This window comes from Thermobia domestica, chromosome 8 (genome assembly GCF_964235325.1).
Source record: "Thermobia domestica chromosome 8, izTheDome1.hap1.1, whole genome shotgun sequence".
NCBI lineage: Eukaryota > Metazoa > Arthropoda > Insecta > Zygentoma > Lepismatidae > Thermobia > Thermobia domestica.
Window position 1 is genome coordinate 220475540 of NC_137461.1, and position 12057 is coordinate 220487596.

Genomic DNA, 12057 nt, shown 5'->3' on the forward strand with positions numbered 1-12057 from the left:
AGGCGCGTACACTAACCGGTTAGCCACGGAGGAGCTCGAACAAAGTTTAATTAATTATTTTCAAAGTTTCATACAAAATCATACAAGCACTCTGGGATCTGTCAGACCTTGTGTGTACTTTCCGGATTAGTTTAAAACGAGTAGTTAGTTTAAGTCTTAGTATCGTCCTGTTATACAACAATACTAAGAATCCAGGTGAATGGATCAGCATATTTAATCTTAGTTTTATTAAATTTGAGGTGGTAATACTTGGCAAGTAATTCTCATGATCCTAAAACATTCTGATCACACTTCATCTCGAACGATAGTGAACAATATTGATCTTACTCGTTTCATTTTCCAAGTTGTGGCCCCTGTAATAACGGAAGTGCAGTGTGTGACAAAACTATAAAATTACCGTTACCGTGTCCTCTTGTCACGATATGTTTTATGGATTGACATGTGGCGAATTTATGGCCTACAAGAAGAAATGGGAAAAACGTAGTCATTTGTTTTCTCATACAAAGGAGGAGAAAGAGGAGAAGGACTAAACAGAAAGCGTTTCAGTGCGTTTGTTGTCTGTGTGACCTCTTGTCTCCACCATTTTTATATCGACTCGACCTGGCTTCCATGGGCCATTTTGGTTCGTTTTCATCTTCTGCCTTCCGCTTCGTCTTCACAGGCGTTCAACCACCTCGTGACAGCTTGCTGCTCCAGACGTGGCCAGAATTGTCCAGCCAATTAGAGGTTCCTTCGAGACCGTCCTCTCTCTCTCTCTTTGTGTGTGTGTGTGTGTGTGTGTGTGTGTGTGTGTGTGTGTGTGTGTGTGTTAGACATGGAAGGGGACAGCTGACTAAAGAGTCAGGTTACGGGAGTTCACGGACGGTAGCCAACCGAACTTGCCTCCAGCTGCTGGGACAAAAATTTTTCTCGCTCCAGAAAGTTTGAAGAATAGAAATTAATTTTTGTGTGTTCCTTTCACCTCTTTACTCTTATATTCGCCACTTTCCTTTTTTCCCTGTTTTTATCGACGGTTGCCACTTCCTTCTATCGTTCTTTCTTCCTTCCGTTCCTTCCGCTTTCTAATTACAGTTTTTTATATAAAAAAAACCTACACCTTAGGCAATTTTAATAAGTTAATTTCATCACTAAGAAATTTAACAGTTAAGATGTACCAAAGAAGAATACCAACAACGATTTTAAATTAACTTGTAAAATCAATTTAAAATAGGTGATTTTTTTAAAAGAATAAGCACTGTGCAGTAGGACTAACCTGCGTCAGTATTAGAAGTTTATATTCATTAAATATTTAGAATAAATTTACCTTTAAAACATACCCAGTAAATTCGACGATTTATCGCTCCAGAAATTCACCAAATAATTGTACAGGGTATTTTAAAACAACACCACAATGTTTGGGAGGTGATTTCTGACACCAAGATAAGACAAAAAAGTATATACCAACCTGGGTGCACAAATGCTTTCTTTCGGAGTTATAGGCTCCCGAAAACATGAAAAATTGAATTTTAAAGGTCCATAGCTCCAATACAATGGAACTTACCGTAGTCGGATAAAGACCTTATTTAGGAACTAGTATCTGCCCTATTCTAATACCCATGTTTCAAATTCCTGCTTTACTTCTGGAACAATTTTTATACAAGTAGTTGGTGAGTACTTCAAATTATATGCTTGTAGCCAAAGTCCCTGTATAAAAATTGTTGCGTGAGTACCTTAGAATTCTGGAACATGGATTTTTGGATGGAGCACATATTAGTTAATAAGTGAAGTCTTGATCCGGCTATAGTAGGTCCCTTAGTTTGGATCTATGGACCTTTTAAATTTGATTTTATCATGTTTTGGCAGCTTATAACTCCGAAAGGATGAATTTGTGAACCCAGGTTGTTCTATACTTTTTGTCTTATCTTGGTTTCAGGAGTCACCTCCCAAACGTTGTCGGTGTTGTTTTGAAGCACCTTGTATAAAGTAATATAATATAGCAACCAAAAACGAGATACTTACAACATGATATGCACAGCATCAAGTAATATGAAATTTGATTTCATTTGTACCCAGTATGATCGAGAGGCAAAAGTGATTAATTTATAGCATTGGATATTTCACTATTTCGTTTAAAAGATAATCTATCATCAAAATATGTTTACAGGCTTACTATACATAGCCGTAGACTCTTTTATTATTGTTGTTGTTTAGGTTTGCTACATAAAGAGATTGAGTTATTCTTTGATGCTACTGTATTAATATGAATATAGGTCTTTTCGAAGTGAGGTGAATGGTCACTATTTTCTGAACAATACAATAAAACAATGACGTAGCACGACTTGTAGATGACTTTATTCTCAAACCTTTGGTTACGTCTAGGAGTTGAGTGTCAGCACATGAAGTAATAACCTGTATTTTTATCTTTCGTTTAAGTTTTCTTAAACAAAATTTCAAAAAAAGAAAAAACGGTATACTTATAACGTATGTGATCTACTTAAGTCATTTAATCTTGGCTCAACTTGGCATGAAAATAGACAATAATGTGCCTAGTACGCATGTGAAGTATTTCGTTGTCTAGATCTTTGCCTCCAAAATTATTCTCCATTAAATTTTGAGTTGGGACCGTGTCAAATTTTTGCAAAATAATAATAATAATAATAATAATAATAATAATAATAATAATAATAATAATAATAATAATAATTGCTATTCAGAACAAGATTTACAGGAAGAGGAAATAAATGGAACATTTTTCTTAGAAAACGTTAACCTGCTAAATGTTAAGTAATTGCTCCTTGAGTTACAATAAAGATTTTTCAAATATCAATAAAAGCGATTTTTTTTTTTTTTTTTTGCATGATCGGGAAGCACATTAATACTAAAGTTATTATGAATGCTCAGTTATTTAAAAGCAAACAATAACTTGCTTGCAAATTTTGGTTTTTAAGAAACGACATCTGTAACTTAAAATTATCTAGTATTGTTTATATAGTTCAAGCTAAAGGAATATTCATTTACTGAACCATTTTTTTTTAGTGCAATGGTTCCCAATCATTTTTAAAGCTATGCCCTACCTATTTCTCTGTAAAAATCACGATGTTTCCCGCTGTGACATATGATCCCCATTCTGAATATTTTCCTTACTTGGATAACAAATTTAATTGAACAGGTTTTCAACTGAAAGAAATAAATGTGAGAAAACCTAAGTGCGTAGAAAACCTAAAACGTATAATGGAAAAAAAAAACTATTACTAAGTAGAACACACTATTCTGGTTTTAAAATAATTAATTTAAAGGTTTTCCATGGTTCTCTTTGTCTTTATATAAATAATTCTGCAAAAAAGAAAACATATAGATATTTTCTGATATTTTTAAGAGTAACTTCTGCTTTTTCTCTTTCTGTCATTTTGTAAATTATTCAAGGTAAGTAAATTTTCTAATTGCTCCCTGAAAATGTGAAAAATACCCCTAATGGGGTGTGTATCTCCCGATGGGAATTACGGCTTTACTACGATTGATTGTTTTGAACGTATGTTCACGTAAACAGTTACCTCGCTTTGTAATGATAGCAGAAAAATGTTTGAGTGTTTTAGACCGTAGTGTATCTTTTAGTTGTCTTTATACATGCATCTTGTTTTTTCTTTTCCATTAAATGATTGTTCTGATTTCAAGTTTCTCTAAAACGCCAATGTTTCCATTCAAATAAACGTAATTTACCTTCGATCTCATTTCAAATATTGGCCAGTCCGAATACTCTCAGTTCAAAATTTCATTTTATTACACACGGCGATCGAACCAAAATTTATCTCTCTTCCTGTTTTACTTATGTAATGTTACTATTAGTTGGTAGACTAAGAAACCGCTTAGTACCTCACGACCTCAATTACTGCAGAGAAACTTGATAATAAAGCCTTACGATGAAACATCCTAATTTATTATGTCTACCAAAATATGTGTAAAAATTTTTGAAAGAAATTCAAAATACATAATTGCAGTAAAATAAACGCAAATGGACTGTATATTCTATGGTAAATGCAAACTTGATTTGCTCTGTGCCAGAGGTGGCAAGGAGTTACATCTTGACTTGCTTGCTATGTAGGAATCTGAAATATATTTCTTCCCAAGTCCCAAATTCCCGAACTATAGACATTCAAATCTAAAATTTTCACAAAAAAAGAGCATTTACTACCGTATTTTTTATTTAGGACAAGAATTAAGGAAAAACAGAGAAATGACCTATTAAGCGTTAAGTTTATGTTGAACGTTCCGTAAATGCAATGTGTACTCAAAGCAGCACGATATGTTTCACAGTAAGGAAACTTCGTTTATTAATACTTTAATACTTAAACTATTTTTACAGAAAGTTGACGATAATTATTCCTTCTCTATTGCACTTATGTACACAGACTTTAGTGTTGTCATTAAATAAGTAGATTGACAATAACGTCCAAATTTGATCAGTAAATAAATTCTAGTATATAGAGGAAACTATCAAGCACTGGAAGTTTCAGTTTCGTCCGGTACATATCAATCACTGGAGGATGTTTCCTGACATCTAACGACAAAGCGTGTAACTTCTAGTATCTTAATTCAATAATAGAAAATTGGATATGAATAACTACCGTTGAAGTCACTGTCATTCGTTGAAATATTAACAGACTGTCTTCCTTGACAAAATTTGTCAGAGGTAATTGCTCTAAATATCTATTCCAGCAAAATAGAAAGAAAAGAAACAAATAAAAATTCACTATTCTTCAAGAGTGATCGTATAAAGAAGGATTTCTCCAGGCTGGCGGGACGCGACGATAAGCGAAAAAGATAAACATAATTAGATTCTAATACCAGAAAATACTTTTAAATATTATTTTGAATTATGTTCTGATAGACATAATTTTATTTTCATACACACTGTTAAGAACAGCAAAAGCAGGTATGCTAAACATTTTCAACAGCCGCAGAGTTGTTTTAAAATCAATTTAAATGAAAAAGGTACAACATGAAACTAATGAGAACTGCATATTAAAATACAATTAAAATTAAGAACTAACGAGATACCTGACGAGCATGGTGTGATTTCACTAGTACGTCAATGTCAGGTTCAATCTTCGTGACGTACATTAACAAGTCATTTAAAATACTCAATAACCCTTTTTAACAACAATCTAATTTTTTTAAAAACAAACTTAGAAATCACTTTATTATTTATCATATGATCCAAAATAATTGGAGTTATGAAGTTTTAAAATGTTCCAACGTCCGCCATTTTGAAACAGAATGACAGATTGCATTCAATATTTGTAGTGAGTGAACTGACAAAATTTAATTTTAATCCATTCGCTTTAGGAAAGTTGCTGTAGCCACTATATGCAAGAAATGGATTGTACTATTATAGAAATAGATGGATATCGTGAAATCGTCGTAATAGGTATATTCAAAATCCCACACAAGCTTAGTACAAACCAGAAATTATAATGGGGGTCGCTGGCAAGAGGATGTGATAAAATGGGGGTCGTGATGCGAATTAGGTTGAAAACAACTGATGTAGAGTAACTGATAGACATAATCCACTATTAACTTTCCATACGTTAACAGATTGACTCTATTAACGAACTCGGCTGAGATAAGCGCTGTAGCTACCTATTTGCAAAAAACGGTAATCAAAAAGTCGCCTCCGTTCAAGTATTACAGTATATTATGGAACAGCATACGAACGGACGCATTATTATAAAAATATTATGTGTCTCACTTCTGTGGCCCTAATAAATTAATGTTTACAAGCAGTATTAGTATTACTGTGTCTTAATTTTTATTTGAGTGAACGAAAGTGTTGTTGAAATGTGAAAGCATCTAACTTCACCTACCTATCGTGCTATCTCTATGCATTATTTACCATTCTAGCGTTTAAAATATTCACTGACTTAAGAACAATATTGAAGCAGCTTAATTAAACGGCACTTGCACTCCTATTTTATTAATTGACTTGAAGATCTTCATAACTCAGAGCACTTTCATTAAGTTTATTGATTTCAATTTTGTCGATATGCCTACTTCATGGCTTCTAGGAAATTCTCTCTCTCTCCACATTGTTTGCCTTTCTAGGCAAATGTCAGAGAAACTACTTTGCTGATAGCAGAAGATAAGGATGTTGAATAGTTTATGATAAGGAAGAAATCACTTCTTTTATTACAAGTGTAGTTATTAGACAAGCTCCTTTACAAAGTACTTTACAGTATCTAAGAGACAATTAAAAAGTATGTTCTTTCTTGAAGAATGCACAGTTGATAACGGTAAATATTAATACATGAATACTAATTGATTTTCCACTGGCAAACATTGGAGGTTCTTCAAATGAGAAAGTAATCTTGTATATTCACAATGTATTCATATTATTGTGGTACCGTACGTATCGTATCAATTGAAAACTAATAAAAATTATGGAATATATATATCTTATATTTTATAAAATTTTATATTTTATATTTTATAAAATATTAACTGTTTAAAGCAGCTTCTTACTTCCTTTCACTTTTTAAAAACTGTTTGTCCAATCATTTATTCAAATCTTCGTCTTTCCCTTATTGTTTTCGTTTATAAAATATCATTTTTTTCAAGATACTAAGAGTCAATCTTTGTCCAAAAGCGGGATATATATATATATATATATATATATATATATATGATTACCTTCTATTGATACGCTTATAATAATTTCCACTGTAAAATATCTAGTTGATCATCATTTCTAAAGATATTAAGAATCTATTTTTGTCCCAAAGGTTGAACTATATTAGTATTTTATATTCATACACTTATTCCCCATCTGCACAATAGAAGTATGTAGTTGTAGTGAATTTTCTTTGGAATAAAATATTTTTTGCACAGGAATCTGTATTCTCTGCTGACCAGGGCTAGATAATATTTAATTTACAAAATATCTAATTTTCTAATTAAATTCACTAGCTTACAAGCTGAAATGATTATACTTTGCATGGATAAAATAATTTTATAGAAAAGTTTTGAGTTTCTTTCCTTCTTTGGATACACATTTCTACGAAAATGTAATGATAAGATTCATAAGGCATTCTACTTTTGCCATACGAGACACCCTTTTTCCCTAGAACACATCCTTTAATAAGTGTCATAATAAACACTCAGGTTGACGTAGGTAATAACCATGTTCCAAAAGTCAGTTCTAACGGATGACCCGATTTCTCAGCCTCGGAAACTATGGATTCCACACTAACCTTTTTCATTTTGGACATTTTATTTAATCCCTTATCACCATCATACCGATGGGCTTAACTTTAATTAAACGGCATTGGGGCTGTCACTATTCATGTCAGAGACCCCGAAAATTATAGATTCCATATAAATATCGGACGTTTTCGATTATTTTACATGTCATTCCCTTCCATCCCACATCCCTAGAAGTGATAGTGACTAAACTTGAGCGTAATTGTCATCGGAACTGTCACTAATCAGCGACTAGGAAAACTATGGGTTCTACACAAATATAAATCGCTTTCGATTATTCCTATATGTCATTCCTTACACCATTATAGTTTGATCTTAAGCCAGTTCTAGTCGAATATTGTTAGCCCACGAAGCATTGTATGCATAGTCATAATGATTAAGGACTGCACAAAGTAAACTTGTACCGAGGCATTTGACGTTTTTTCTTATAAAATATCATTTTTTCAAGATACTAAGAGTTAATCTTGTCCAAAAGGTGGGATATATATGTGATTACCTTCTATTGATACGCCTATTCTAATTTGCACTGTAAAATGTCTAGTGGATTATCATTTCTAAAGATATTAAGAGTCTACTTTGTCCCAAAGGTTGAACATATATATTAGTATTTTGTATTCATACACTTATTCACCATGTGCACCATAGAGGTATGTAATTGTAAATAAATGTATAAGGTTTTATAAATTGAAATAATCATCTTTGATACTAGTTAATAATTATTTTGAATATAATTAATTAATAGTTTAAAAGATTCATGTGTTGGATAAACAAAAATGTGTACTTTGTATGCTGTGTTCATGTTGCTTAATTAGTAAACTATATTCTGCTTGACATGAAATAAATATTTGTGAATTTTATTTATGTACGTAATTAGAAGCTTTATTTTGGTTTAATATTGAATGTTAATGATAGTCCGCTTCATGTAGGTTGGTCGTAAAGCCTCTTAAATGTTGCAGTGCACTAGGAAACGTAGCGAAACGGCAAATGTTATCTATTAGGAATTATCTTTACCCTAGATAAAGTATTATTATAATAATAAAGAAGATCATAATAAATTTCAAGTTTCAAGTATAAAATGTTCAGTTTAACATCTCAGGAGTATGCTTCTTAGTCTAAGAGAGACGGATGTTCAAGGCAAGTGAATGAGGATGGGATAATTGGTTTAATGAAATTTTGGGAGGAAATGGTAGCGCCATTGAAACCCACTGACACGATGTGGTCCACCAGAATCTTACTTATCCGGGAATTGAACCAATAACTCCACGCACTAGAAGTAAGGCTCTACCAGTTAGCCACCGCATCTTACCTCCTGGTTTTGTTGCAAATAGTAATTGAAAAAGTAATATTTTAGTTGTAATTATAGAGATGAAAAACTGGTTACGACCATGGCTGAAAAAGGAACTGCGTTCTATCGCTCGCGACAGAAAGTAACGTGGGGATATAGACAGGGAGGGAGTGAAAGAGGCTACAGAGGTATTAAAACAGACAATTCATACGAGAAGATGAAGAAGTTAGTGAAGTCCGTGGTGCATGGAAACTTCTTTGTTTATCGCAAGTGAATAGAAGGTACACTATGGTATCAATTTAATTTTAATTTGTGGCGCGGCAATCTATATCATCAATTTTCCGGTTTACAATAAATCATTTTCGTTGATTAACTCGAAAAATAAACATGATGATTTTCACTCATTAATATAATTATGTTCATCACAATGACCTCTAACGATTGGTTACTATTTCATGTTAGGATTATATGTTTTTAGTTATATGGTAACACTAACAATATTGTACGACTATTTTTGTCACATGAATATTACTATTTATTACATTTTTATTATTAGGATCAAGCAGTGATCTTTGTAAGATTGTACTGTTAGTACGGTTATCCGCTATTCCACATAATTACTCTTCAACGAAAGCGAAATTTCTATTTTTTTGGGGGGAGTAATAAACAGCTACAGTGCTTATTTCGCCGAGTTTGTTAGTGGGGTTAATTTGTTAACATCGGCATGGGTCACAGTGATTTTAACTTGACTGTTCATATGCTGTTGAAAATCTATAACTTTCCCAAGATTCTATGCAACCTGCACACTAGCAAAGAAATAGTTGCCTATGGTTACAGGATATGTAGAAAAGCTGTTATATCCCAGACATGGTATCACGTGGTTTTCTTCACTGTACCTAGCAGAGTTTATTCCTACAAAATAACTATAAAATACCACAGTCAGTTGAAAATATTATGAAATACAGAGTACTGAACAGTTGTTCTACCAAAGAGTCGGTAAAAGTAAGATAAACCTCCAAAATATTAGCATCTCTCCAATTTTCATGTAGAATTATCTGTGAATGTGCAATCGATATTGTTATCTTTAATGACAATACTATACTTCATTATACAGGGTGTTTCAAAACTACACCGACAACATTTGGGAGGTCATTCCTGACACCAAGATAAAACGAAAGTACAGACCAATTTGGGTGCGCAAAAGCTTCCTTTCGGAGTTATAGGCTGCCGAAAACATGAAAAATGAAATTTTAAGGTCCATAGTTCCAAAACTATTGGACCTTCCGTAGTCGGGTCAAGATTTCACTTAGAAACTGATATGTGCGCTATCCAGAAATGTATGTTTTCGAATCCTAAGGTACTCACCAACAATTTTAGAGAGCTAGTTTGGCTACGGGCATATAATTTGAAGTACTCACCAACTACCTCTATAAAAATTGTTGCGGAAGTACTGCAGGATTCTGAAACATGGAAATTTTGATAGGGCACATACCAGTTCCTAAATAAAGTCTTGACCTGACTGTGATAGATCCAATATTATTGGAGTTTATGGACATTTAAAGTTCATTTTTTCATGTTTTCGGCAGCCTATAACTTCCAAAGGAAGCCTTTGTGTACCTCGAATAGTCTATACTTTTTGTCTTATCTTGGTATCAGGAATCACCTCCCAATCGTCAGTGTTGTTTTGAAACACCCTGTATATGTCCCCAAATATATTAACCAAGTAGAATAAAAATACATTCCAGAGAAGAGGATCATACAATCGTAAAGCAATAGCATGAGGAAATCCTAACTTAAATTAAAATAGACAAATTACACAACATAAGCAGATATAGAGTTGGGACAGAGGAGGGTTAAAAATAAAAATAATCGTATGAAAGATCTTTAGTTTCATATGTAACAATAACATAAATACTTAATACCAATATATCACCTGGAAAAATTGTTCCATAAAAATATATGAACCGGAATAAGGAAAAGGCAAGTATCGTTTGTGTTTATTATTGTGTTTCACCGCCAAGTCAATCCATGCCAGTTTAATAATAACGATAGTGTAAACTTTCCTTCTGCTAGTTCCATAACGATAAGTGTGAAGGTATTTTTAAATATCACTTTTATGGCATAGTTCTTATGTAGCGTTTCTTTTCTTGTGTACAAAAGATGTTATTTGCCATTTTTCTCGAAAACTACATATGAGAATTCACTCACAAGCATGACATTTAGTTTAGGTCCATAATGTGGGGATCCTTGCAATATTGATTAATATATGACTCGCCTTTGGATATACCTGTTAATGGTACGTTAGTGATATTGTTGAAATATTCTAAATAAACACTTACTCATTCTCTGTTCCAATACATTGAAGTGAATATTTTCCTATATTTCTATTGTTTCCCATTACCCTCTTACCCTGGACAAACAGAAGAAAAAGCTGATTTGCAGCTCCCATTATGTACAATATTGAGTGACTTTGTCATGATACGGGAAACTAATACGACTCTCCGCAGGAGGCCTTTGTTAATATTTAGTCAACATTTGTTACGAAACAAGATAGTGAGTATTGATTGCTTTGACCTCTTAAGCACATTTCTCTTATGTTTGCAATGGAATAAAGAATGATAGATGTTGTTTACATAAGAAAGGAGAATAATTGAGCATTCATGACATTGCCTTCATGCAACATTAAGGAAATACATAGATCAGTGGAATATTGTAAACCAAGAAAAGACAAAATAAATATATTTATATACAATTGAATCCAGAAAAGCCTACGTTTGTAACAAATGCAATAGGTGTGCTCTAAACGAGCAATGTTTCAACACAAGCAAAATGAAAAATATAGGTCACCTCACTAAACTTTCTCCCTCCACTACTTTAAACTAAATCGTGCTATGTTGCGATTAGTAATTCAAGAATTATATACAATGGAATCAAGAGAAGCCTACGTTTATAACAAATGCAATAGGTGTACTCTAAACGGGCAATGTTTCAACACAAGCAAAATGAAAAATATAGGTCACCTCACTAAACTTTCTCCCTCCACTACTTTAAACTAAATCGTGTTATGTTGCGATTAGTAATTCAAGAATTATATACAATGGAATCAAGAGAAGCCTACGTTTATAACAAATGCAATAGGTGTACTCTAAACGGGCAATGTTTCAACACAAGCAAAATGAAAAATATAGGTCACCTCACTAAACTTTCTCCCTCCACTACTTTAAACTAAATCGTGTTATGTTGCGATTAGTAATACAACGTCTTTTTGTGAAATACAACCTCCTTATAAGGTATTTAAGGTATTTTAGCGAAACATTATTCGAGGCACATTCACCTTCAGAAGTAGATTAATTCTTGTGGATTTTTCTCATACGAAATGATGTATACTACATGATTTGAAATAATGAGATATAGGGTTATAATTGAAATATTTCTTTATAAAACTTTAACAACATTGTATGAGTTTTATGTAACGACTACTCCGGCCAAACATTTAAGAAAAATCCAAAATACTTTTTAAAAAAAAGTTTTGTGATACT